The 26,396-nt window shown below is 50.4% G+C and overlaps 1 protein-coding gene across 2 annotated transcripts in view; it reads right to left on the bottom strand.

The window, feature by feature from the left end:
* JAK1 (Janus kinase 1) overlaps window positions 1-10,391 on the bottom strand; it is a 64,687-nt gene extending 54,296 nt beyond the window's left edge. Inside the window, exon 1 of one of the 2 annotated variants that reach the window (XM_075424297.1) lies at window positions 10,280-10,391. The gene's annotated coding sequence lies outside the window, so the exon portion shown is untranslated. The remainder of the gene's footprint in view (window positions 1-10,279) is intronic. The other variant, XM_075424299.1, reaches the window with a different exon arrangement.
* Window positions 10,392-26,396: the final 16,005 nt, after the last annotated feature.

Genomic DNA, 26,396 nt, shown 5'->3' with positions numbered 1-26,396 from the left:
AATCAAGACAGAACTCTATAACAGCGTTTCTAAGTCATCAGTTTATTGCAGAATGCTTGCTACTGAAGAGCACCCACCACGCCAGGCATCTCCACAGCCCTTGAGTTCTCAGGTCAAATCCCCAATAAGGTACCTTCTCCTCCTATCCCTTCAAAAGACATTTTGTAGCTCACTCCTAATTATGGATGAGACTAACACAGATGAGGCAAAGGGAATTGGCTCATTTCAGCACATTTTGTAACAGGATGTTCATGGGATAGACTGCTAGCTGCTCTACAGGACCATGCCATACTACCCATCCTTAAGAAGAGTTTGATTCTAAATTAGGTCCCGAAAAATTAATCTCTGTTAACACAGAGATATAACATTATTAAGCTTCTTCAGCCTTTGGTTGGGGCTCAGCAAATTATACGTTAGTGTTTGAATGCTGCGCCCTCTCTATGAGTACACACCATGAGATGCCCCACTAAAATCAGTAGAATAGCTTTGTAGGACCGTGAGTGTGTATTCGTTCACAAGAGCAGGATCATTATGTCAGTCTTGCCTGCTAATTAAACTACTCTCAACTTTCCCTCTCTCTAAAACTGAGTAACAATAGGTTTTGAAAACCAAATGGTCTGGGAAAGATGCTGATCTCCACCGATTTTCACAGAATCCCAGGGTAGCACGGGTTGGCAGGGACCTCTGGGGATACCCCAGCCCAACCCCCTGCCCAAGTAGGGTCACCCAGAGCAGGCTGCACAGCACCGCGTCCAGGTGGGTCTGGAATATCTCCAGAGAAGGAGACTCCACAGCCTCCCTGGGCAGCCTGGGCCAGGGCTCCGTCACCCTCAGAGGGAAGAAGTTCTTCCTCATGTTCAGCTGGAACTTCCCATGCTCCAGTTTGTGCCCGTTGCCCCTTGTCCTGTCGCTGGGCACCACTGGAAAGAGTCTGGCCCCGTCCTCCTCACCCCCACCCTGCAGATATTTAGAGGCATTTCTAAGGTCCCCTCTCAGCCTTCTCTTCTCCAGGCTGAACAAGCCCAGCTCCCTCAGCCTTTCCTCACAGGAGAGAGGCTCCAGTGCCCTTATCATCCTCGTAGCCCTCCCCTGGACTCTCTCCAGTAGTTTTTAAAAACTTCTAAACCATATCTAAGAGAGAGGATTTCCTTTTAAAGTACAGTTAAGTCATCAGGACGTACCCTAAAACATTTCTAAAATGACTTTGGCTGTGAGCAGACGTACATGCTTCGTACAGGCAGCAGAGCCTGGTGAAGATGTTCGGGTTTTACTGGTTACCAGTCTTGGCTGGCAAAAAAAAGGAAGTGCACACTGTTCAGCTGGCAAGGGAGCAGCAAACACCCGGCGGAGGGCACATCTCAAGTGGCAGCGTGCCTGTGCGCAAGCCGCCTTCTCGGCCTTGAATGCAGAACTGGTACTGATTAAACTGCTTTAAAAACGTGAGCTGAAATGTGTGGTAAACCTTATTTCCAGCAGCGCAAAAAAGTTGCAGTTCTAACAAAAGTCTTTGCCAGCTTCAGCAAAATTATCAGGAAGAGACAGCGGTTTGCATCTCAGCTGTGTTTTCAAGGCTGAACTTGCCACAAAGCTTGGGACAAATCAAGTTCATTATGTAATTACTCAGCTTCGCTGATACGCACCAGTTTGTCTGTACGAAACTGAGCTTGTGCGGAACTCTGAAGCCAAATGGGAGTTAGCAGTGTATATGTACACAAACAAGCACAGTGGTTTACAGTAACTGTTAATTAAACTTTATCAAGCAGTTAAGTAACAAAGATACAATGCATTGAAAAAGTCCCAAGGAATTTGTTTATCAGAGAAAGCGTGAAACAAGCTCAAGGCACGCAGCGAGGCTGTGCCAGCACAGCAGAGGTGAAGGTAACGCACGATGCAGGTTTCTCTCCCTGTGGAGGCTGAGTCCTGCCATAGATTTACAGGTTGGCAGGTCCTGCCCTCGTCACGTAAAATTAATTCTCCAAGCAGACACAGCGAGAGGGTGGTTCTATACAACTGCTCCTCTGCATGCTTCATGACGCACAAAGCACGTCAATAGGTATATGCTGTGGTGCAAGTCAGCCCCAGGGAAAACTATTCTGTATACGTTGGGCTATATGAAGAAATTCAACTGCTCCCACTTAGAAGCACAGTGGTGTTTCTTAGGCAGGACTTTCACAGCACAGTGTCCATGTTTGCACATCCCTGCGGAAAGCAGGGGAGGGAGCTGATGAAGAAGCCTTCCGAGCTGGAACAGGTACCCATCAGCGCACGCCGGCTGCTCAGCCGAAGGGGTGACATGCCACAACAGGAGTGCCCGCAGTCAGCGCTGCCGATATCTGCTACGGCCGGTACCCCAGCAGCACCGCTCACCTCCTCCCTAAATTTGACAGCAAACTTGTAAGAACAGAGCGTGATTAAACCTGGAGATACCACATACCTTCATTGCAAGGTAAACTTTCAGTCAGCGCCAACAAAGGGCAGAGTTAAAGGGCAGAGTTAATCTGCAGGCAGCCAAGCTAACACGACCTGCATCTTATGTTTTAGCTGTTCAAGACTGTGCTGGCATATACAGAGTACTCAGGATTTAAAAGGTGCCTTTTTTAAGCAAAGTGAGCCCTCTGTTTGCCGATGTATCTCGCTTATACAGACATAACTTGGCCGTGTTGTAAGTCACATGTACAGGAAGCTGAAAGGACTGTAAAACCCGCAGGACTTTTTTTTTTTTTAACTTGACAGAAGATAGCTGTTCTTTTGTAAAAATGAAGCTCTAAGTCAGCTATGCCTATATGTCCTTTCACTTACCACCTGTGGCTTGGACAGCAAAATCAAACCCATGCTCTCCTGTATTAACCTATTCCACACATACAAAAAGGTGTTCATGACCATGAACTAGTGCAGGCTTGGGGCGGACCTGCTAGAGGGCAGCTCTGCGGAGAGGGACCTGGGTGTCCTGGTGGACGACAGGTTGACCATGAGCCAGCAGCGTGCCCTGGCTGCCAACAAGGCCAATGGGATCCTGGGGTGCATGAGGAGGAGTGTGGGCAGCAGGGCGAGGGAGGTTCTCCTCCCCCTCTGCTCTGCCCTGGGGAGGCCTCATCTGCAGTGCTGTGTCCAGTGCTGGGCTCCCCATTTCAAGAAAGATGAGGAGCTACTGGAGAGAGTCCAGTGGAGGGCTATGAGGATGAGGAGGGGACTGGAGCATCTCTCCTACGAGGAAAGGCTGAGGGAGCTGGGCTTGTTCAGCCTGGAGAAGAGAAGGCTGCGAGGGGACCTTAGAAATGCCTACAAATATCTGCAGGGTGGGGGTCAGGAGGACGGAGCCAGACTCTTTCCAGTGGTGCCCAGCGACAGGACAAGGAGCAATGGGCACAAACTGGAGCACAGGAAGTTCCAGCTGAACCCGAGGAAGAACTTCTTCACTCTGACGGTGACAAAGCACTGGCCCAGGCTGCCCAGAGGGGCTGTGGAGTCTCCTTCTCTGGAGATATTCAAGCCCCTCCTGGATGTGGTGCTGTGCAGCCTGCTCTGGGTGACCCTGCTTCAGCAGGGGGTTGGACTGGGTGACCCACAGAGGTCTCTGCCAACCCCGAACATTCTGTGATTCTGTGAATTACTACTAAAATAAGTGCTGGTATAAAACAACACAAGCTAATTTTTTCTAGGTGATGCTGGCAGTAAGACAAAGGCTTCCACCTGCGAATCCTGGCTGGCAGTGCTCGCACTAGTGACTTACATCCAGATACAACACGTTCACCGGGTTATGGGGGCTTGTTCTGTACCATCAGCAATCACAACTTCCACGTTCCCTTCCTGAGGGCAGGGATGCAGCAGCACAAACACAAGTAGAAGTTTTCTTGGCAATGAACAGTTATGACCTACAAAAAAATGGGGATCAGACAGGTTCCTTTTCTCTGACCATACAAGCACTTTCTAGAATCTGGATGAACCCTTGACTATTCCCTGTCTTTAGAGGACAGAGTTAAGAGACTTTCTAAAAATCAATACATAACAGTCAAATAAAACCTATTTCAGCCATCCTCTGCCTGAGCCAGGCATCGATGTTTCTAATAGAAAAACAGTTGGAAAACTCACGAGGTTAGAACACCATTTCAGAGGAACACGGTGTCCATTACAGCCTGTAGACCACTCCAATGGACTTCACTATTAGAAACAGCGGAAGGCAGCAAGTGCTAAGTTCTGGAATTGCATCTGCTACTTCAATAACGAAGTCAAACGCACCTTTCTCTTCCTTCAGCTTAAGAACGAGAGGGTAGAAGATTCAAATAAGGAAAAAAATAGTTTAATACAAATGCAACACAAGTCAACAGCAGGAAAAAAGCAAAAAGGTAAAGAGTGAACTTGTAACCTTCCGTTTTCAGAGGAGAGGGTAACTCCTGCAGAGCAGAGTGCTCCAGCACAGGTTACGGAGCGGTAAACGGTGACAACCGAGGCTGAAACATAAAGGTCAGGCTCGACAATTTAACTGTCTGTTACCTTTTGAACTTTTAAACTCTCTAAATAGATGGGCTCTGGCAATTTCAAAATTATTAGCTTCTGTTTTGCCATACTTTGAGGAAAAGTGAAATACAGAAGTGCTCAGGAAGTGAAAGGTTATTTCTTGTGCATCTTCAGTAAACACGAAAGACACTGAGTGTACAAGAAAACCATATACAGATAACTGCAAATGCCAGCTTATAGTTGTTCTTGACCAAAAACCTCAGCACTGAGAGTGGCCACACTTTCTTTCTATGCAGGAGGCCACCAGCTTGAGTTAAGACGCCAGAGCTTGACATCCTAGGGACAAAAAAGCCAATCCACTAGACTACTTTTTTCATTTCCCCTAAACATCTAATGCCCGATAAACTCATACAGCTTTATCAAAAACAAACATTTAAAAAGCCACAAAAAAAATGCTTTGAATTTGTTATTATACTCTGGTAAAACCCAGGAGTGCAGAGACAGGTATTTATGAGTGGCAAGCAACAGGAAGCTATTTAGACTGTACAAGTGCCAAGGCTTTTACAGTTTGTTATGTTTAATGTATCTCTTTGTGCTGCTAGTGTCTCAGAACAAGTATAAAAGTTCCTTCTGCCAAATTAATTTCCTGAAAAACTGAGTCCACATACAAACAAATCTCTTGCAAGTGTTCCCTCTCCTCCCTCACTCCCCGGTGCAAGTCACAGATCTAGCACAGTTGGCTTCATTTTCCTCCAGCTACAAAAGCAGAAGGCTTAGATCTGTCCTTCCTCCTGACATGACAGGCTAAGGATTCTTTTTTTTTCCCCAGAACTGCTGTCTCCAGCACAACCTTAGGCACCGCAGCGCTCGCAGCAGGTCTAGGTACAACCTCCTAGGTGGAACAGGAATTTTTACCTGCTCAAAGCAGCATGAGTCAGTATTACCTCAATCTCAACTTCCAGCCAGTAAAATTAAGTAGTTAAAAAGATTTGAAGTGGAAGACCAACAAAGTTATTTTGACAGAATATGAGCCAGATTGAAGGGCAATTATTAAGAGTACCACTAATATACATTTCAATACCCTGCTAAATTCCAGCTGGGCCACCTGAGGTGCAGCCCAGACTCCGCTCAGTCTTCGTACAGCTGGAAATGACAGGGAACAAAACGCTTCAAAAACAGTTTGAAGGGGCACCTGCTGTCCAAAGCTGCTAAAAACTTGCACAATATTCACATCCAGGTGCCTCCACAGCCAGGGCCTCTCTCATCTCCACTCTGCAAACAAGGGAGCTTCCATATCACAGTTCAAGGAGTGTGTAAATTGTCCTTTAGGAGTTTTCTCCTGGAAGTACAAATAACAGTCGTCACTTCGATTTTGTGTTCAAAGGGAATTAAGCCTTTGGAGACTGGGGAGGGAATGCAGCATTTCCAGAAGAGCATGCTTCAAAAGTCACGAGAATATAGCATTAAATACTGCATTTATTCAGTTTATCGGCAGACCCTCCTTTATGTAGCAGACCAGCTTCAAAGGAGTAGAAGTTCAAAACGCTCCATAAAGCAAAGCTACCAGATACGTGCTTTTATAACGGGTGAGTCTGTTAAAGCCAGTCGCCTTGTAAAACCTTGTTCCTTACTAGCAAGCTCTCGCTGCCACTTTGGGAGCTCCATAGCTGCAGCAGAGCACTGACTTGGTATTTCTGGAAGACAGTTTGTTTACTATCAGAACTGCTGACAAAGCAGAATCAATAGCAACACCAAGCCACTTACTCTAACACAAACAATTTTCCTATTCTTTGGCAGCTGTAACTGTACTCGCTCAGAATCTTAACTCTGCAGGTAGGTTCCTCCTCAAACAAAACCCCAATTTCACTTTTCCCAGGCTTTCACCACTACCTCACTCCTTAGTTCGGGATGATGTAGACATACTCCACTTTTCCATCGACTTCCAATTCTTTGTTTCCTATTTTATGTTTCACACCCTGCGGGGTGGGGTGGGGTGGGAATCTAACAGATCATTTTTATGTGCCAGCTGTTTTAAATATAATCATAATCAGATAACATGCAGAGAACTGCATCCATGTCACTTATCAAACAACTCATACAGTGTCAGGGGATGGTAAAAGGTAATGATATGCAATATGAGAGGTACAGACTGTACTTTTCCAAGTAGAAGCTGCTTTTCCAGTTTTTCTGTCAGTTATGCAACTTATTCTACATTTATATAACCAGTTCAGGGGAAAAAGAGAATTATTCTAGCCAGAAAAACTGTCTGAAGTTTTATAAGCACTTCAGCATGAAGAAAATGTCAGGACCTGTTCCTTAAAAATCCACCTGTTCTCAACGGGCCAGGAAATTAAAACCACTAAATCACACTTCCTTACTTGTGTGTCCCATCCCGTGTCGTCCCCCCCCAATTTGAACCAAGAGAAATTGCAACCAGTTTGCCCACGAGAACCATCACCAACTTCTTTTTCCAGTAACCTAGTACTTTTTAGCATTGTTTCAGTTTTTTGGAAGGATCAGATGAATGGGGAAAACAAGTACCGGACAGGGTACCTACAGCACTGCTAAGGACATCATGCCAGCGAGCAGGACAAATCCCCCTAATGTGTCACTTCATGTATTGTATAGAAACTGTAGCAACAGATGGAAGTAACAATTTAGCTGCCAAACACCCCAAACTGCTGTTCTTTTGAGAATCCCCTTTCCTTCTTGACAAGGTTCAAGCACATCTGTCTCACCCTACCAGCAAAAGAGAGCAGTATTAGCCCACGAAAAAGCTTTCTTTGCAAAAAGCAGGCTCTGAGTATTAACTGAACCATGTGCTGAGCTGTAAAAGCCATTTTCTATCAATTTGGCAAGTGCTTGACATTACCAGTACCTGAAATCTAATTGCATTTTAAGTGCTTTGGAGATCTACAGCAACTCTGAGTGCATTTACAGCAAGAATGCCCGATCTTTAAGAAATTGCAAACTGTTGGACAGCCTACAAAAGAACAACTGGAATATTGCCAGTTTATCGACCAGGAGAAAACATTTTGTCATTTTTAACCACTGTTGGACATGAGACGAGTCAGCAACCAAGACCCAACTCAATCTCCTCTCCGTAACGCGGCTTCTCCGCATGCTTTCTGGTTCATGGGTTCTCACAACCATGCTTTTCACCTCTAAACACAAGCCAGTCTTTAGGGTTTGGTTTTATCTGTAAAAGCCGTAACCTCTCAAAACAATTCAAACACCTTCCTCTTTACGTAAACACAGAGCAGCTCGCTCTTGTGCAATTCATGCCCCGACCGCATACAGATTCAAGGGTTCTCCATTTGGGTTTGTGCTGTATTTTGAACCTCTCTTCCTCATACCGAGTCGGGCAGCAGCGAGGTGCCAAGAAACACGAGGCCAGTTCTGCAGGGGAAAAAGGCATTTCACCTCCAAATCGAGGGAGGATGGGGAGGTACGTGGTAGGAACGAGGTGACATCTTCCTGCCCGCAACAGTGGGCATCACTGTCAGGATGCTACGAAAACGGAAAGATTTTTCCCCTCTACACAAAAAAGGGAAGCTGGTTTCTGTGAATTCAGTCTTTTATTTGCAAGACTGAACTACGACAGCAGTGTTCGTCTCAACTTACTGAATTAGTGTCATTTATTCTTCCAACCAAAAACCCTGGATTACTTCCACCCCCCAAGAGGTAAGGTAAAAGAACTAAAGTTTAAATTGCAGACTCTGACTACAAAAAAAATTAGTTGAAAAGGTATGTTGATTGTACCCACTGAGTCTGTCCAGAGACTGCTCAGGTACACCTCAGCTTTCTGCTTTGCAGTTGATACAGGTTTGCTTTCCAAAGCTTTTGGACTAGACATTCTCTCCAGATCTTCCTTCCCGTTTGTTTTTTGAATAAACTCATTAAACAGGTAAAGTCAGTTTGGACACATGGAAACAGTATATTCCCAAACAGTCCAAGATTTACAGAATCTACATCTCAAAAAAGGCCAAGCTGAGCTTAATTCTGAAATATTTTTGTAGTGCAGAGACTTCCAGGAGTTCACAGACTTAAAATTGTTCCAGTTCTGTGCTTATATTCTTGTGCAAATCTAAATCCACTCGTCCCGGATTTTTACAAATTTTTCACCTAACCTTTCCCAAAGGTCAAATGTTTGCAGTTTTGCTCTGTACGAGCATAGTCTATGCCCTGTTCCGCTGGGCTTTGGGGCAGACAGCTGGCAGATACTGAGACAAGAAAGATATTTAAGAAATAATGAATCACTAAAAACGTACCGACAAAAATGCCTGTAAAAATCCACCTGCGCTCACTGACTTTTACCACCACAGCAAGAGCGTGATGCGATCTGGTGTTTGCTCGGACGCGAGCAGCATGTCCTTCACTGGCTCTGGATTTCAAAGCACCTGTGTCCGTGTCACCTAGCCCAAACTCCGATCAAGGTGCAACTTCCTGCGCATTTTAAAAACAAGTGCCAGGAGGAAATGCCTACCGCTCCCCATATATGGCCAAAACTGAACCCAACACTGAGCTTCAGCAGCCGTGAATAAAACGGCACCAACGTACTACACTCCGATCAAGAAGGAAATTGCAGAGAATCTTCTATGAGCGAGAGTTAAATTGGGCTAGCCGGAATTAAGTTTAAACACCAACGCAGCTTTGAATTATTTCCATCTCCCCCCAAAAGAACAACTACCAACAAAAAAAAAAAAACCAAAACCACCACTTTCTTGCACTGCACCTATCCACGCTCCGGGTCTCTGTGCCTGAACACACACCCTGTATACCCCATCTCTAACCCGGCAGCGCGGCCACCCCGGTAGCCGCTCGCTTCCCCAGCACCACCCCACCCGCCTTCGCAGCACAGACCCCATGGTTGTTTAAACAGAGCCGGGTCCAGCCTCTCCCGCCACGCCGAGCGCCTGCCATGTCGTCCTTCTGCCATCAACCTACGCGGTTAGCAGCAGCGTTGACGCGCTTCAGGCTTCCATGTCCCAGTTCTCCTCACGGATGAGCTTTCTGTATGGATTTTGAAAACCCCAACTCCACACGATTATCCAAGCGACACAGCGATGGTTTCCACACACACAGATGCACAGCAGAATCATATTTCTAGGTGCCTGGAGAAGGCGGTCAGCAGGCACAGCTCGCCAGCAGCCGGGTTACCTGCTCCGTCGTCGGCTGGGGTGATCGGTACCCGACCCAGGGGTGAGCTGCCCGCACGACACCCGCCACCGGCCCCAGGGGAAGGAGCACCGACAGCGTGGGGCTGAAGGGCGGCCAAAAACCGTCCCCAACGGAGGAAGAGACGCTGGACCAACAGCCGGACCCAATTAATTTTTCCAAGCCCTTTATCCACAGACAAGCGCCAAGGCAGCAGGACCCCCAAGCGACCCCACCCGCAGAGCCCGCCGAGGCCTCACGGCGGGGGCCGAGCCCCGGTAGTTTCTAACTTCGCCCGTTCCCACCGGCGGGCAGAACCGGAGTTCTTCCATTCCGCTTTCTCCTGTCACCAGAGCGCGGCCTCCCCCGCCTCAGCGCCCGCCGCCGGCTGCAACGCGGCCCCGAAAACCCCGGCCCGGCGCTGCCCGCCCTGCCCCGGCCCCAAACCCGGCGACACCGCAACGCCCCGGGCCTGGCCGCCGCACTCAGCCCGGGAAGCGGCCGACGCTGCCGCCGCCGGAGGAAGCCCCGGGCCGCCGGCCATCTCGGGAGCCTCCCTCAGGGGGAAGCGCCCGCCACCCGCACCGCCTTCCCCGGCTCCCCTCAGCCCCGGGCCCCGACCGGGGCGGGGAGGAGAGCATGGGACCCCCGCTCCGGCCCCACTCACCGCTTCCGTCGCTGGGTGGGGGTGCGGGGGGGGGGGTGGGCCGTGCCGCTCAGCCGCGGCCCGGCGGGGCTCGGCCCGACCCAGCCCGGTGCGTGCGAGAGCGAAGCCCGCGGGGCGCTCGGTGGCGGCAGGGCGGCGGTCCCGGTACGGCGGCGGCGGCCGCGCACTGCGCATGCGCGGGGCCGGGCCCGCCCGGGGGTGGCGCCTCGCCGCGGCCGCTTCAGGGGCTGAGGGCGTGATGGCGGCGGGAGGCGCTGAGGGGAAGGGGCGGGTCGGGCCCTTAGGGTGCCCGGAGCCCGGTCAGGGAGAAAGCAGGGAGCGGGGGGGCGGCTAAAATGGATCTTTCTCCTGGCGTGTGTGAGGGGAAGCCTTCAGCGGGCTGCCAGCGCTGGGGTCCGCACCCTCAGCTCGGACAGCGGGCGCCTAAAAACGCCTCAGCCGACATCTTGTGGCACCGCTGGAGCCGCGGGGTTGCCTTCGCCACCCCAGAGCCCATAGCTCTCGTCCCGGCCTGGTGCGGGCTGAGGATCGGCTTGAAAGAAAACCTCCTAAAACCCTCTCTCCGGCCTCAGGCAGAGGCGCATGAGGCGGCGTCGACAGCTCGGTGTTGACAGCGAAACGAGGAGACGCGCGCGCTTCTCCCGTCCGCGCAGAAAAGAAACCGGTTTCTTCGTTGCGGTTTCAGACTTTTGTCAAAAAGTCACAGGAAACGGCACAAGTGGAAGTAATACCAGTAAGAAAATGATTCACTTCAATAAAACGATCTCCCCCCCCCCATCCCGTCCCACACACGCACACGTATTTGGCATTTTCTGCTGAGAGAAGAGACAATCTGCTGCTGCCTGCTGGGGGATTTGTCCTCGCAGCCGAATTGCTCATTAAAAGTAAAAATTTTTAAAAAAAGCCCTAGTAAACGTGCCCCCTTTCGACGCAATGGTAATTTCACGTAATTCAGGCTAATCGGAGCACAGCGATAACATCTTTCTGTCGAGGGCTTCTCACGCACGGCAGCACGCGGGCGCGCGAGCCCCGGTGCCGTTACACAGCGGCTGCCAGCTCCCTGCCGGCACAGCTCCCGCCTCACCTCCTTCGCGCCTTAGCCAGGCCCGGTTTTGAACCTATTCTCTAGGAAACCACCCTTAAGATATTCATAAGCATTTCTAAGGTCCCCTCTCAGCCTTCTCTTCTCCAGGCTGAACAAGCCCAGCTCCCTCAGCCTCTCCTCGTAGGAGAGATGCTCCAGGCCCCTCCTCATCCTCGTAGCCCTCCACTGGACTCTCTCCAGCAGCTCCTCATCTTTCTTGAACTGGGGAGCCCAGCACTGGACACAGCACTGCAGATGGGGCCTCACCAGGGCAGAGCAGAGGGGGAGGAGAACCTCCCTCGACCTGCTGCCCACACTCCTCTTGATGCACCCCAGGATGCCATTGGCCTTCTTGGCAGCCAGGGCACGCTGCTGGCTCATGGTCAGCCTGTTGTCCACCAGGACACCCAGGTCCCTCTCCGCAGAGCTGCTCTCCAGCAGATCAGCCCCAGCCTGTACTGGTGCGTGGGGTTGGTCCTCCCCAGGCGCAGGACCCTGCACTTGCCCTGGTTGGACTTCATCAGGTTCCTCTGGGCCAACTCTCCAGCCTGTCCAGGTCTCGCTGGTGGATCTTCCTTTTTCTGGAGATATTCAAGACCCTCCTGGACGAGGTCCTGTGCAGCCTGCTCTGGGTGACTCTGCTTCGGCAGGGGGCTGGACTAGATGATCCACAGAGGTCCCTTCCAACCCCTGCCATGCTGTGATTCTGTGATTCTGTGAAACAACCCAAACGGGAGGCTGACAGCATTTGAGCACACGTGTGTTCATCTCCGGGCGCTTGTAGTTTACAAATGAAAGATAGACAGTCATTGATTTTTTTTTTCCCCCTTGCCCAAGAGGAAACGAGCCGGCCCTTCCCCACCTGTTTCCATAGCAGCCAGGGAACCAGCGGAGCGTATTTCGGGCGTTTTTGCACCCTGTTAACCTTTTTCCCCAGCCACGTGGCATCGTTGGGTCTGGATTAACTGCGCCCTGTGAGCGTGCGGGAAAGCACTGAGGTCTCACCCCATTTCCAGTGCTCTGGCAATCTTCACTCGGGTTAGAAAAGAGCCTGAGGTCCGAAGCAGAGAGCTCAAACCCTACAGACGCACGTGGCCGTGCCACGGCTCTCGAGCCTGACCTTTTCTTGCTTTTGTGTTCCCTGTCCCCCGTGATCTGCTTGCCGAGGCTGTGCTTCCATTGCCGAGCTCCCATTCTTGCTAGCCCTTACCATGGCTTTGCCTTTATAGTGATAAAACCATTTTTTCTTGGTGGGCTTTCATGCCCAGTAACGTACCAAATCTTTATTATTTATGCTTTACAGGCAGGGCTCGCTTCCCAGCACAGCAACTGGTGCTGCGAACGTCCTTAAACCCCAAAGCTCAGAGCAAATCAAAGCAGAGCCGAGGAGGTGGCTGTGACGGAAGGATTGCATAAGGGGCTTAGCCTGGGGCTGCTCGTGGCTGCAGCAGCTCAGGGGAGACCAGCTTCGCCTCTGCCTCCATCTAAATCGGTGCCCAGAGCCCAAACCCATGTCTAGGAATGACCCCGGCTCCCAAAGGCCACGTCCTTCAGTGAGAATTAAACTCTGACATGCTCACACACCTCGCTTTAAAGCATGGGGCTGAGCTCGTATGGCACTTACAGAAATCGCGTGTTCAGTCTCCTAGCCCTGCCTGCAACGTGAGCTTTTTCTCCTCAGCTCCGGGACACTGGTGTCTGCTGCTTTCTACCAGTTGTTCTGCGATACGTAACTGGGATGAAGTCAATGTGCTTCTAAAAATTACTCCAAGAACTATGTTAATAACAGTGGAGGATTTCCAACCTATCCCCCAAACGATCTGCCTTTACCACAACATACCATCCTATGGAAAGGATGTAATTTTGTATTAAAACCTTTAAAGTAGTTTTCTCTATGGAATGAATCCCCTGTATTTGTAGCCAAATACATTCTCTGGCTTATTAAGAGACTGGGCTTGCGAAGAGCTGCAGAAGAGCCCTGTGATACAAAAGAAGTGTTTCTTTCCACTCTAAGTACTGTACTGGGGTGCAGTGACAGGTCAGAAGAATTATTTTGTATCTTACGTACTTCTTTCGTTTGCAACTTCTAGGATGCACCGATATCATCCACCAAAAAAAAAAGGCAAAATGCAGATGGCTAGAGTTTACTGTCTTGATATTGGTGAATTAAAAATCAGACTAAATTCAACCAAATTCTCTCTTGCAGCCTTCTCGAAATAAGGGATAGGGATGGATGCGCAAATTATCCCTCACTTACCTGCTCTGAAGTTTGATTTTTAAGCTTCCAGAAGCCAAACTTCACCTTTGCCTCTGAAACGGTGACACTTTCACGCTACTTTAAACAGTATAAATGTTTAGAAAGCTTTATTTTCATGGCATTTCAAGGTACAGTGAGGGGCCCTGCATACAGCAGAGTGCTTTAAATCGCTGATGCCACCAGCTTGGGACTGACAGGACCTTTACATAAATATGATTTAACACTATCTAAGTGGTTTCAGTTTGTCATTGATTTGTTCCTGGCAGTGCTTCTGGAGCCTAGTTCTTCTCATGCGTGCTGGCAAAAATCAGGAAGAGGTAACAAAGTCAGAGGCGCCGTGCAATGAGTAAAAGGGGCCGCTGACTTTCAACGTCAGCAGTTCCTGAAGCTGTCATAGTATTAGAAAATATTCTGAGAAAAATTCTCTGTGCTTTTGTATGCTTCACCAGAGTGTCAGGCTATGTTCAGCGCTGCTCAAATTAGAATTTATCTTTTAAATTATTTATTTTTCCCCCAGAAGAAAAACATTTTATCTCAGGAAAAAAAGTGCCGGTTACAAAGGAGAGCGAGTCAAGCGTTTTTCCTCAAGATTGACAAAACTCATCTTTTCACTCACAGAATCACAGAATCACAGAATCACAGAATCACAGAATAGTAGGGGTTGGAAGGGACCTCTGTGGGTCATCTAGTCCAACCCCCCTGCCGAAGCAGGGTCACCTACAGCAGGCTGCACAGGATCTTGTCCAGGCGGGTCTTGAATATCTCCAGAGAAGGAGACTCCACAACCTCCCTGGGCAGCCTGGGCCAGGGCTCCGTCACCCTCAGAGGGAAGAAGTTCCTCCTCATGTTCAGACAGAACTTCCTGTGCCTCAGTTTGTGCCCATTGCCCCTTGTCCTGTCACTGGGCACCACTGAAAAGAGCTTGGCCCCATCCTCCTGACACCCAACCCTTCAGATATTTGTAGGCATTTCTAAGGTCCCCTCGCAGCCTTCTCTTCTTCAGGCTGAACAAGCCCAGTTCCCTCAACCTCTCCTCGTAGTGAAGATGCTCCAGTCCCCTCACCATCCTTGTAGCCCTCCGCTGGACTCTCTCCAGTAGCTCTTCATCCTTCTTGAACTGGGGAGCCCAGAACTGGACACAGTACTCCAGATGAGGCCTCACCAGGGCAGTGTAGAGGGGAAGGAGAACCTCCCTCGTCCTGCTGGCCACACTCTTCTTGATGCACCCCAGGATCCCATTGGCTTTCTTGGCAGCCAGGGCACACTGCTGGCTCATGGTTAACCTGTCGTCCACCAGGACACCCAGGTCCCTCTCCGCAGAGCTGCTCTCCAGCAGGTCCACCCCAAGCCTGTACTGGTGCATGAGGTTGTTCCTCCCCAGGTGCAGGACCCTGCACTTGCCCTTGTTGAACCTCATCAGGTTCCTCTCTGCCCAGCTTTCCAGCCTATCCAGGTCACGCTGAATGGCAGCACAGCCTTCTGGTGTATCTACCACACCTCCCAGTTTGGTGTCATCAGCAAACTTGCTGAGGGTACATTCTAACTCTTCATCCAGGTCGTTGATGAAGAAGTTAAACAAGACTGGGCCCAGTACTGACCCCTGAGGGACACCACTTGTCACCAGCCTCCAACTAGACTCAGCGCCGCTGATGACAACCCTCTGAGTTCTGCCATTCAGAGCTGTTTTTTCTAACACAGAGAGCAGAAGCCGTTCTCAGCTGGACCCATGCCGGGTTTGGTCCACCCTGCGACCAGAGCACGGGGAGCAGCCGGGCCGCTGGGCCGGGAGGAGCAGGAGCAGCAGGCTATCAAGCAGCATGGCCGGGCCAGGCGAAGGGCATCACGCAGCAGCACCCTTAGATGCTCCAAACCACGCGTCGGGTGCCCATCAGCTGGGCGTTGCGACCCTGCACCCTCGGGTCTCCCCACGGCCGAAGTGGCCAGCACTGCACCCCATCACCACGCGGCATCTTAGAGACTGCGAGGCCCCCGGATACGGCAGCGCTGGGGTGGGACTTGCCACGGGAGCTGTATAAATAGATACGCAAGTGCACAAGTTCTTTCATCTGATCTGTTGCTGAATTTATCTTCGACTTCCTGTGCTCACAGAACATGCGTGAAAACGTGTTTGTGACACTGTTTTCAGAGGGCTCGTCTCTGCTTGGAAAAGCAACTGAGAGGATTTATTTTGAGACATCTGGAATGCGTGAATTGCTTCTTCATAATTAACTGCTTCTAACTATGGTGTTCGACCCCTTTTTTTTCAGCCAAGTGAGGTTTCCAATAATCTCAGTTTAGGGAAGGAGAGGTACTTCACGTCGTTAGTCTGAATTTACTTTGCAAAAAAGGGACTGAATTTTGTCACTCCAAAGCAGCCCTTGTTCTGAGGGTGCCGTGGCAGCGGCTGCTGAAAGCCAAGCTGCGGGGGGATTTCCTGCGCTGGGCTGAAGCGAGCTGGCAGAGCGGCGTGTAGGAGATGTAACACGTAGCTCCATTTCCCGACTTCCCTGCCCGGGGGGCTGGAGTTCGCCCGCTTTGCTCCAAGCCTGGGAACGCGGAGATGCTGCCACCGCATCTCAGTCCTGCGTCAGGCGTGTTCGTGTTGCTGCTTGCCTTCATCGTCTGGTTTTTCCCATCGCCAGCTTTCTGGTTCTTCGTTGCCTGCTTAACAAACTGAGCCATCAGTATTATTTGCATTTTTTTTTCCAGATTTCTCTGCTGAAAAACATACCATATGTTCGCTTGTTGTGAAGCAGAAGCTGGGTTTGTGTAAAGAGCTGCAGAGCAGCTGCAAAGGTTGGAGTTACACCAGTGCCTGTAGCCGGGGCACACTGCAACCAGCGCAGCTTGAATCTGCTTTCTTGTCTCAGCCATCGCTGCTCTGAGACGTAATGGAGCAGTGCGGTGGTGGTGGTGATCGTGGTGGTGGTGGTGATCGTGGTGGTGGTGGTGATGGTGGTGGCCGGCTCCAAATCCCACTTCTGATTCCCCCTCCGCTGAGGTCAGACTCATTCGGTGAGCATTTTTATTGTGCTTCAAGCAGACTGACAAAATAGGCAAAGACAAATCAATATTGCCCAGAACGTCAAGTGCATTTTCTTCAGCTCATCTGCTTTCCAGCGTGGCTCTCTCCAGAAGGATGAGTTTGGTGCTGGCACGGCGCAGAGGTACCCACTTGCTGCCTGGCTGCCTGCCAGCCACACCACTAGAGCTAGATGTATTTGCCTATCTACAAGCTCCGTGTATCTATATGTGTATATGTATATACATATATATATATATATATAAAAAACCCAGAAAAAGCTGTATGGGCAACAGTTGGCTTTTACAAGGGCAAGTCTAGCGCTAACTGGACCTGGAGGTGGGTGTGCTGATGGGGAAGGACGAAGCAGAGCAGTGACTGCAACCAGAGCAATAATTAAATGGTTTAGGATTGGGAATGCCACGTTTGTCACCAAACCGTTCGCCTTTCCATAACGATACGGAACACTGATTCACGTTGCTCGTGGCCCGCAGATCACGGAGCTTGTTTACACGGCTGGGGGCATTCCTCAGGTCAGTGTCCAGCCTCTGAGGCCGGGTGCCCCTGTCTCTCTCAGAACACGCATAACCCGGGGCACGCAGCATTTCTAAAATCTTTAACAAATTGCAAGCAGCTGGGATACACAGCCCCGCTTGGACAACTTCCAAGGCACATTCTGTTGCTGCTGTTTTTCTCATGAACACTTTTGGAAACTACATTTCCTTGGTCTGTGTTATAAAGCAGCCTTTTTATGTGGTGTTTGCCATATTCTCCCTCCCTCTGTCATAGAGAGATCGCTAAGGTCATGTTTCCAGGAAGGGTGTTGCTCGTAGTGGCACAGAGGGTTCAGCAATACTAGCAGGATGGCAAAAAAACTCCAAATCTGGAGAAATGGGGACTTTTAAAGTCCATTAAAGATGAGCAATATCAGCATCAGGAGCTCAGCGCCCCAGGCTTCGCCTTTATCCTGCTGTGCTGCTGACCCCTGTACACCGTGGGTTTGGCAGGACCGCGTGGCTGCTGTGAAGGTGTAGGGAAAGAGAAAAAAGGACGCCAGCGATCTCAGAGACAGAGGAAGGTGAGGTTCAGGCTGGTCCCGGTCACCCTGGGTTGCGTTTCAATGGCATGGTTTGCAGTGAGAGGACGCTTGTCACGGTGCATTTGGATGTCGTTGGCTATGGGGTTCCAATGTCCCGAGAGCATTCAGGTCACCACACAAAATCTGGTGAAAACAGCTGATGTTGCCCTTTCACTCCATGAAGCCTATGGAGGTGAAAAGCAGTGTAGGATTTTTCTCCCATTTTACGCAACTCTGTTTTTCCACATTTCCCCTCAAGTGAAACATGCTGTATTTCATGCAATTGCTTTAAAAGGCTGTGGTGCATTTTCTTTAACTTGGCTGAGTTAAAGGGGTGAAAAACTGAAAAATCCTTAACCTAAGAAGGAACTAAATAGATACTGTGTTCCTCTAATAATTTTCAGATAAAACACCCACCGTGAACTCTGGTTAAAAGGAGTCTTCCTTTAATGGGGATGCAAATGCAACTGCAGCAGCATATCACATTTACGTCCAAAATTAATTAGGCTTCATTAGCAATAAGCCTCTGGAAATTTTAATTTCCAGAGTCCCCTGGAGCACTGCATTTCAAATCAGAATGCAGCAAGGCTTTGGGTGCTGGAGGGGTGGCATCACATGCTGCCTTGAGATGTTGCTGTTCTGCACCGGGTGGAAGTTTTACACACACGTGACTTTTTATCACTCTGGGAACGTGAAGCCAACACACTGAAGGAAATCACCTGTCTATGAAATACACCAAATCAGCAGGTAATCCTAGGCACACATCAGAAACATCGTCATGGAGCCTCTCACGTCGTCTCTGCTGATCTGTGCCCACCTGAACCGGCACGGCCTTTTCCAGTGTGCTTCCACGGGAAAGGTACCGAGTCCTCCTCCTCGACTTCCCTCTGGAAGAATCACTTCTGCTCTGGCGCTCCAAAATGCTGATCCTAAAGGGCATCTGTGTGTTCACATTTTTGCTTGTGTGTTTTTGTTAAAGTCATGCTCTCTCTCCTCAATAACCACAAGAGGTGAGACTCCCAGTTCCGAAAAACAGTTACCCCTGGAACTTGAGAGTAACAACTAAAACTGCTGATGTTCAGACCTGTTACTGACCTTGCCTACTCCTCACCAGCCCTTTGTCCAGGGCCCTTGGCTACGAGCTCTTGGCTACTGCCCGACCAAAACTGCCGGTGCTGGTGCTGCTCTTGTGCTCGCAGCCCTCGACTCCTTTCCTTCAACTTTTGACCACTGCCAGCCCGAGGCAAGCGGCAAGGATGGGACCCACGGATGGTGTCTTCTCGGGTGGAGCAACACAACGGTGTCGGGATGGGGTCCACGGCTCTGTTGTCCATCCACCAACACCTCAAACAGGAATCATTTGCTCTCTCACAGACTTATTTTTAGGCAGGAGGAATATGAAACACGTGCAAATGTTTAAACACATCTCTCCTGAATTATTCAGTGTACCTTGCCTGCTTCTGGAGTTAATTGAAATGGAGGGCAGCCGACAGCAAGCTCTCCCATTCACTGTGGGGAGGAGGCAGCAGACTGTGGCAGCGGGAGCACTGACAACCACCTGCCCTCTCCACCCCTCCAACCCCACAAGCTGCCACGCCGTAGCTGCTGTGCTCCCCAGGCAGCACCGACCAGCAGCGCCCCAGCACCAAACCTTAATGAGTTTGCCTGAATTTAAGGAGACCGGTGCGTGCACAGCACTGGGGACTGACACGTCTTGAGCTATGGTTGAGGCTGCAGTGCCTGATTTCAGAGGATCCAGGGAACCAGCCAAAGAGCTGTTTCCCTCACAGAATCACAGAATGTTCGGGGTTGGAAGGGCCCTCTGTGGGTCACCCAGCCCAACCCCCTGCCCAAGCAGGGTCACCCAGAGCAGGCTGCACAGCACCGCGTCCAGGCAGGTCTTGAGTATCTCCAGAGAAGGAGACTCCACAGCCCCTCTGGGCAGCCTGGGCCAGGGCTCTGTCACCCTCAGAGGGAGGAAGTTCTTCCTCGGGTTCAGCTGGAACTTCCCATGCTCCAGTTTGTGCCCGTTGCCCCTTGTCCTGTCGCTGGGCACCACTGGAAAGAGTCTGGCCCCATCCTCCTGACCCCCACCCTGCAGATATTTAGAGGCATTTCTAAGGTCCCCTCTCAGCCTTCTCTTCTCCAGGCTGAACAAGCCCAGCTCCCTCAGCCTTTCCTCGCAGGAGAGATGCTCCAGTCCTCACACTCTTGTTTTTCCTGTTTCCTGCTGCAGTTGAAGGAGGCTTTTTCCAGTGTCAGACGAGCATCCCTGTGTATCAGAAAACCCAGGCTAAGCACAGCTCTTGTCCTCTTGAAGTCGGTGGGGAAATTGAGATTAGGACCAGAACTTCACCTGTGATCTGCAGTACGGGTCTGAGCCACAGCTCTTTGGAGTGAACAGCGGTCTCTCCTCTGGCTCCAGCAGTGTTTGGTCCCAGAAAGCTTGTAACATTAGCCCAACAGACACGTGTGATCTGGTGCAAGAGTATATTAATCCACAGATAGATCCATGCCCCTCTCCTGCTCCTGTGAAATGTTATGAAGAGCAAATTAACATACCAAGTTGCACAATCTTGACTTTATCATCTGCCTGAATACAGAAATGATAGTAGTAACTTTGATACCGTCCCACACTGAAACACTCAGTTCCTGATGAGTATTTTTGTCCCCAATCAGACATCAATCAAAGTCACAGTTTCCCTTAGTGAATCAAGCTACTGACAGAAAACGCGGGGTTTACACATTATCCAACAACTCAGCAAGTAGCTACCTCCAAAACATGAGACACAGGCAGAAATATTTTATGCAGAAAAGAGAAACGATTATGTCATTCTCTGTTCACCCAGTACTCCTAGGGACTACTTCTCCCATTAACAGGCACGTGTAACTGCCACGTTACTGCACAGCGTTTGCACCGAGTGGAAAAGGACAAAGGAGCCCCTCACCTGGAAACAGGAGCGAGAACGCAATCACAGCACTCCACTGAGCACAGCGAGAGCAGGAATGCAGCACCAACACATCCATCAGATTTTACACAAAGAGAGGGAAATTGCTGCCACAGTTGAGCTGAGCGTATTTCTAGTGAATGAATAATGCTGAATTCTCATTAAGCTCATGAAATTTTGCAGGCGGGGTGCTCTAACTGAGCAGGTTTTGGAGCTGGCATGCCAAGAAGATGCCTCTGCACCTGAAGAAAAGTAACGTCGCAGGGCTGAGCTGGTGATGTATCTGACCACAGAAACAGACTTCACCAGAGTCTTCAGCAACTTGGTTGTTTCGTTCCACTTTGTCCAACACCTCCAGGCTCACATTCAGAAACTGCTTAACCTGACCTAAACCCAAGTTACACTCTGCTACATCTAATATTTGAACATATCGGGACAATTAATCTACTTGATTTGTAAAGATGTTTAATCAAGAAGGCCTGGAGTAGAGTTCAAGTGCTCTGCGCTAGCCGGAGACGATTTGAAGGAACAGTAATTAAAATGCAGTCTGATTCATACGGGGCACTGCTGGACTTTGAAATGACGACTGCCTGCTTGCAGCTCTGTTAGGAAGGATCCTTTTTACTTTAGTACAAGTAAACCAAGGCTCTTTGGTACCGATGCCTCACACCGAACAGTAACAGAAGTCACATTTTTCAAAAAAAGCATTCTGGGGAAAGGCAACATCTTCACCTGGTGTCAAGGCTGAGCGCTAGCAGACAATGACAGTCTTTCATCCCGCTGTTGTCAGAAGCCGATAGCAGCTGGCCGGCTTGCTCGGAGCAGAAACTTCGACCCTTAAAAGGATGACTTGTGGATGAGAGCCAGGAAGGGAACAGCCGTTGCTGTCTGCAGCCTCAAGGAGACGTCGCAGGAGCAGAACTGCTGTTCTTCTCATGCGAAACGTGGGTGGGAAGGCGACGACCTCCAGATGGGAAAAGGGACTTTCCTGAAGAAAGAGCCTGAGAGCCACCGGGTTAGCACAAATCCATCTGGAATGACAGCCGAGACGTGTCACAAGTAAACTGCCTTGCCTTGGGATCAAACCCATAAATTACAGACGGTTTTATCAGAAAGCGGATGGTCCTCAGACACCTCCTTTTCTGAGCAGAGAGTGATGTGATGTATCGCTGCATGCACGTTGTTTACATCTTGCTTCAACACGGTTCGTGGGAGGAAGTGCTCCACTGCCAAAAAAGACTTGATAGTGGCATTGTTGGTGTGTAGCAATATTTAGACGTAGCAAACCCACCGGTATTTATAAAAAGTCTGTCCCGTTACGGTATCAGTAGGAAGCTACAGGAAAAAGAGGTGGACTCTACGTCCGCTGAGCGAGAGAGGGAGATAAAGGCTCCCAGCAAATCTGATCGGAGAGGTGTTGTTTTCAGGCAGAGACAGCGTTTCAGTTCCTGTCCCATGCCAGAGCTCGAAGCTGCGCTTGTTATAACAGGAAACGAGAGTCACAATCCGAAGCCAGAGGCACATGGCATGCGAGCAGGCTCTTCACTGTCTTTCACCAGCACTCAACGTGTGCTGCAGAACGCAGCGAGCGGCTTTGCTGCACGTCCCACGAAACGAGCCGGGTTAGTCATTAACCCTCAAATCTGACCCAAGGCTCGGTAGGTGAGGAACCCTATTCCTTGGACCTGGTCCACAGCAAACCTTGGGTCTGCCTCTGAGCAGTTATCTTGCTTCCCGTGGGAAGGACAAGAACTTTTTGGTTTCCAGCATGAGTCAGCGCCCCGACTGTGGTCATCAGTGAACACCCAGAGCTGTCCTCGGGGCAGCACCGGAGAACCTGGCTGAACACCACGCTACTCCCAGCTCCAGCCACCCGCCTTTCTCCCAGGAAAGGGGACGCACGTTCCCCGAGCACCCGCTGGCTCCTGAGACGACAGGCGAAATAGCCAAAAAAAGAAAAAACCCAGCCCCGGCCACCCCATGCCTACGAACGCGCCCTCCCCCGGGATCCCACAGCCCCTCTTCTCCAGTTCATCCTGTAGCTGGAGTGGGAGCGTGGCACGGCACGTGAAAGAGGAGCGCAGGCGTTTTGCTGTCGTGCAGCCGGGGCCGGCTACAGCCGCTGCACCGCGGGAGATGGCCACCTCTCCTTTTCGGGATGACCGTATTCCTACCCAGGTCAAGGGGTCCCTGCCGGCTTCGGAAGGAGGTGGAAAGGAAGCCGAGAGTTGACTCTGCTCAGATTTTAATCTATCTAGAACTTAAACTCTTGGTAGCAGGGTATCTTTTTTATCATTTGCTGAGTTTCTAGACAATAGAGTCCTCCTCCAGAGACAGACTCAAGCTGCTATCATAACACCAGTAATAATTTCCCCCGTTTAAATGACGCACACTGGCAAAATGTTCCATCACGGCTGTACAGCACTGACCTCGTCTGGGCCCACAGACACAGCCAGCAGCACGCTCTGGCACAAACGCCTTCCAGTAAAGAAGATTAGAGAAATAGCAAACCATCTAATTGCCATCTTGGAGCAGACTGCTGGTTGAGTTAATCCCCGTCCTCTCCCCGGAGCAGCGAGCAGCCGCTGGGGCCGTGCAGGGAAGCACGGGGCAAAGCCCTGGACAGTCATGAATCACCCAGACCAGAAGGAAGAGTTTTCTAAACACCGCTGGGTTAATGACCAACGCTTAACATCGGCATCAAGAATAAATCATGACCTCTGGAAACTGCTGCATCAGCCTCCACAGCCTGAGGGCCGTGCAGTTCTTCCAAGGGGGGGGAATCTGGGGAACAGGCACCGAAATAACGTGCCTGCGTGTGTCTCTGCTCATTTTATGCAAAAAATCCCTCGGATTTCACGCTCCCCAGCACAGCCCGGCCCGCGGGGCCCCTCTGCCGTTGCCTCCCAGCACTGCAGCCCAGCCCCGCACCCCTGCACCCTCCGGAGCCCCCCAAGCAGGGACAGAGAAACCCCCAGCCCCCAGCACGACTTCATTCACATGGCACAAAAATCAGGCAGCGGCTCCAGCCGAGAGCGGGCTCCCTGAAAAACCTCCGCCTTTCTAGGTATTTTGATGAAGCTGGTACAGAAACTACCCGGGAAATTCGCCGTCTCCCACGCAGCGGGGTGGAGGAGCCCCAAGCAAACCCTGCCAGGGGCTGTGCCAGCCGCACCACTAACAACCCACTGCATCACCCTACCGTGCTGGCCGGACTGTGGCGCAACCGGTGTCCCACCACCAATTCCCGTGTACTGAGATGTACAGAGAACGAGTCCGGAGAATAGTTAGCCAAGCCTGTGGCATCTGTAAGAAGAAGTATTAAAAGTACCCAAAAAGGGCTTTGTTTTCAGCATTGCTACAGTCATTCCTGTTTGTTCTGGTACCCAGCATTACTCAGTGACCCACTCCTCTGCTCTTCTGTGACCCTGCTTCGGCAGGAGGGTTGGACTAGATGACCCACAGAGGTCCCTTCCAACCCCGAACATTCTGTACCAGATCCTTTCTGGACCATTCCTGAAGATTTCCAAAGCACGGCATTTCTGGAAGATCTTCCAAGGCAAAACAGTCATTTAACAGGCAAACTCTCAAAAAGTATATTTTATTCAAATAACGTTTTCTTGCAAAGGGGTACATTTAAACGAGGACACTCCACTTCAGCAGACGCTGCGCTGCACACGCATCAGCCCGCCTGTCCCCGGGGCGCAGCGAGGGTCCCCGTGAAGCTCAGATGGCTGCCATCCTTCAGTTATCACAGTACTGTACCTTTACAAGAGACAGCATCAGCACTGTGATAACTGAGCCAGGGCAGCCTGTCAGTCATTGCGGCCCCTCCGCCACGCTGCCGAGCCCAGCGGGCCCGGCCTCCGTCTCCTCCAGCACCCCGCATCACGCCAAGAGATACCCAGCTGCCAGGGGAAAGGCTCAGGAGCATCTACCAGAAGCCGTTTTGCAGCTGAGGTTTCCAGAAATGATCCAGATAATCAGTGCCATCTTAATGACCACGGTGGCTTCTGTAATGCAGCTCAAAGTGTTTTTAAGTAGCAGCTTCTTCTGGCCAAATCCAGCCATGCTGGATTTCATGCAGAAAGGGTGACCGCTCGACCAGTATCACTCCAGAGACTGGGGGCACCCCTCTCTCCCCCCTTACATTCACCAGAGCTAGGGAGAAGCATTTGGTTTACGCTTCTTAAGCGCTGAACGCCATGAACCAGACAGTGGGCGCGGTGGCAGAGAGCCAGGCAAGTTCATGGAGCTACACCGCTTGCGACACCCGAGGAGCGGGATCACCAACAGCACGAGTACGAGGGCAGCGCCGCGACCACGCTGCACACCGCGCCGAGCCCGCCAGGCTTTCGCCAGCGGAGCTGTGGAATTTTACAGCACCACAAACTCATTCAGCTGGACCCCGGCGGAGTTTGTCACATGTGATTCCAGAGCCGGCATCGCAGACGCCCGTTCCCGTGCCTGCTGACGGCGTCGACGGGGGCAGCGCCCAACGCCGGGCAGCCAGCTGTGCTCACAGGGGACAGCAGCTGGAGGAACCACAGGAGGGGCCTCAAGGCTTGAGGTGCTTCAGGTATGCAGCCGGCGTTTTTAGGTCACGGGATCCAAATACAAAATTGTGAAAGAAACAATTCCACTGCAAACTCGTTAAATTAAAAGCTTACCTATATTTTACACAACCCCTGCCTTTTTTGCTTCCCTAAAAACAGGCATTGCTGAGAAGATCATAGAACTATTCCTACAGCACCCTCCCCTTTGGTTAAGGGAATCAAATTCTGAAATGAGTTTAAGAAACGCAATGGTTTTACATACTAGAAGTTAATATGTTACTAAGTTTTTCTAAAAAGTTAATTGATGATGTTGATGGAGTCCACCAGTCCAAGCTGCTCTCATGTTTCTACCAGGAGGAAGCAGAAACTCCAAAAGCAGTGCAAAACTAAACTTACCTGGAAAAGACCACATCCTGGGATGCGACGGAGACTGCTTTTACAAGACAAATACGTAACGGTCCGCTGGCTCCGGCTGTCAAAATGGTGCCTTACAAGTTTTTAACTCAAGAGGGCAATGGAGAGACAAAGATGGAATATCTGAGGAGAAGCACGCAGTGGAAAAAAATATTTGTACATTTTGAAACAAACTACAAACATACATTACATAAAAAGGGGACAGTCAACAGATTATGCAATACTGACGTCAGACAACGCAGACGACTTCAACCTATATCCTAAAACTCACTGATTTACCACCATTTGTAGGTTAATCGTTAAGTAATCCGCTGTTGCTAGAAAAAAAACAATTAAAAAACTTGGTAACAAAAATTAATGAGTTTTGTACAAACAACGCTGACTTCTGAAAAGGAGAGGCTGCATAACTAATGAACCATTTGCTCTCACTTCGAGGCGTTTTTACACCACCGCTACTACTCCAGTAGAAAAATTCCACTGATTTCAGCAGAAACGTAGGATGGGGAAATCCCACATTTCACAAGCGACGAGAGAGGAGTCGCTATTTTATAGTTCAAGCACGCCTTGACCTCCCTTCCAAGATTTTATTCCGCGCCCCAGCAGCGACTATGACGCTACTTAAAGGGAGAAGACGCGTGACTGCAAAGGTGAACAACCCCTGCCCAGCACCCGCTGGCACAACGGCCGCTCGAGCTTCACCTTCTGAGGGCCGATGCTGCTTTCTCTAGAGAGGATCCAGCTCTTGCCCCGACACAAAC

This window comes from Opisthocomus hoazin, chromosome 6, assembly GCF_030867145.1.
Source record: "Opisthocomus hoazin isolate bOpiHoa1 chromosome 6, bOpiHoa1.hap1, whole genome shotgun sequence".
NCBI lineage: Eukaryota > Metazoa > Chordata > Aves > Opisthocomiformes > Opisthocomidae > Opisthocomus > Opisthocomus hoazin.
Note: the sequence above shows the minus strand (reverse complement) of the source record. Positions and strands in the feature narration are given on the sequence as shown.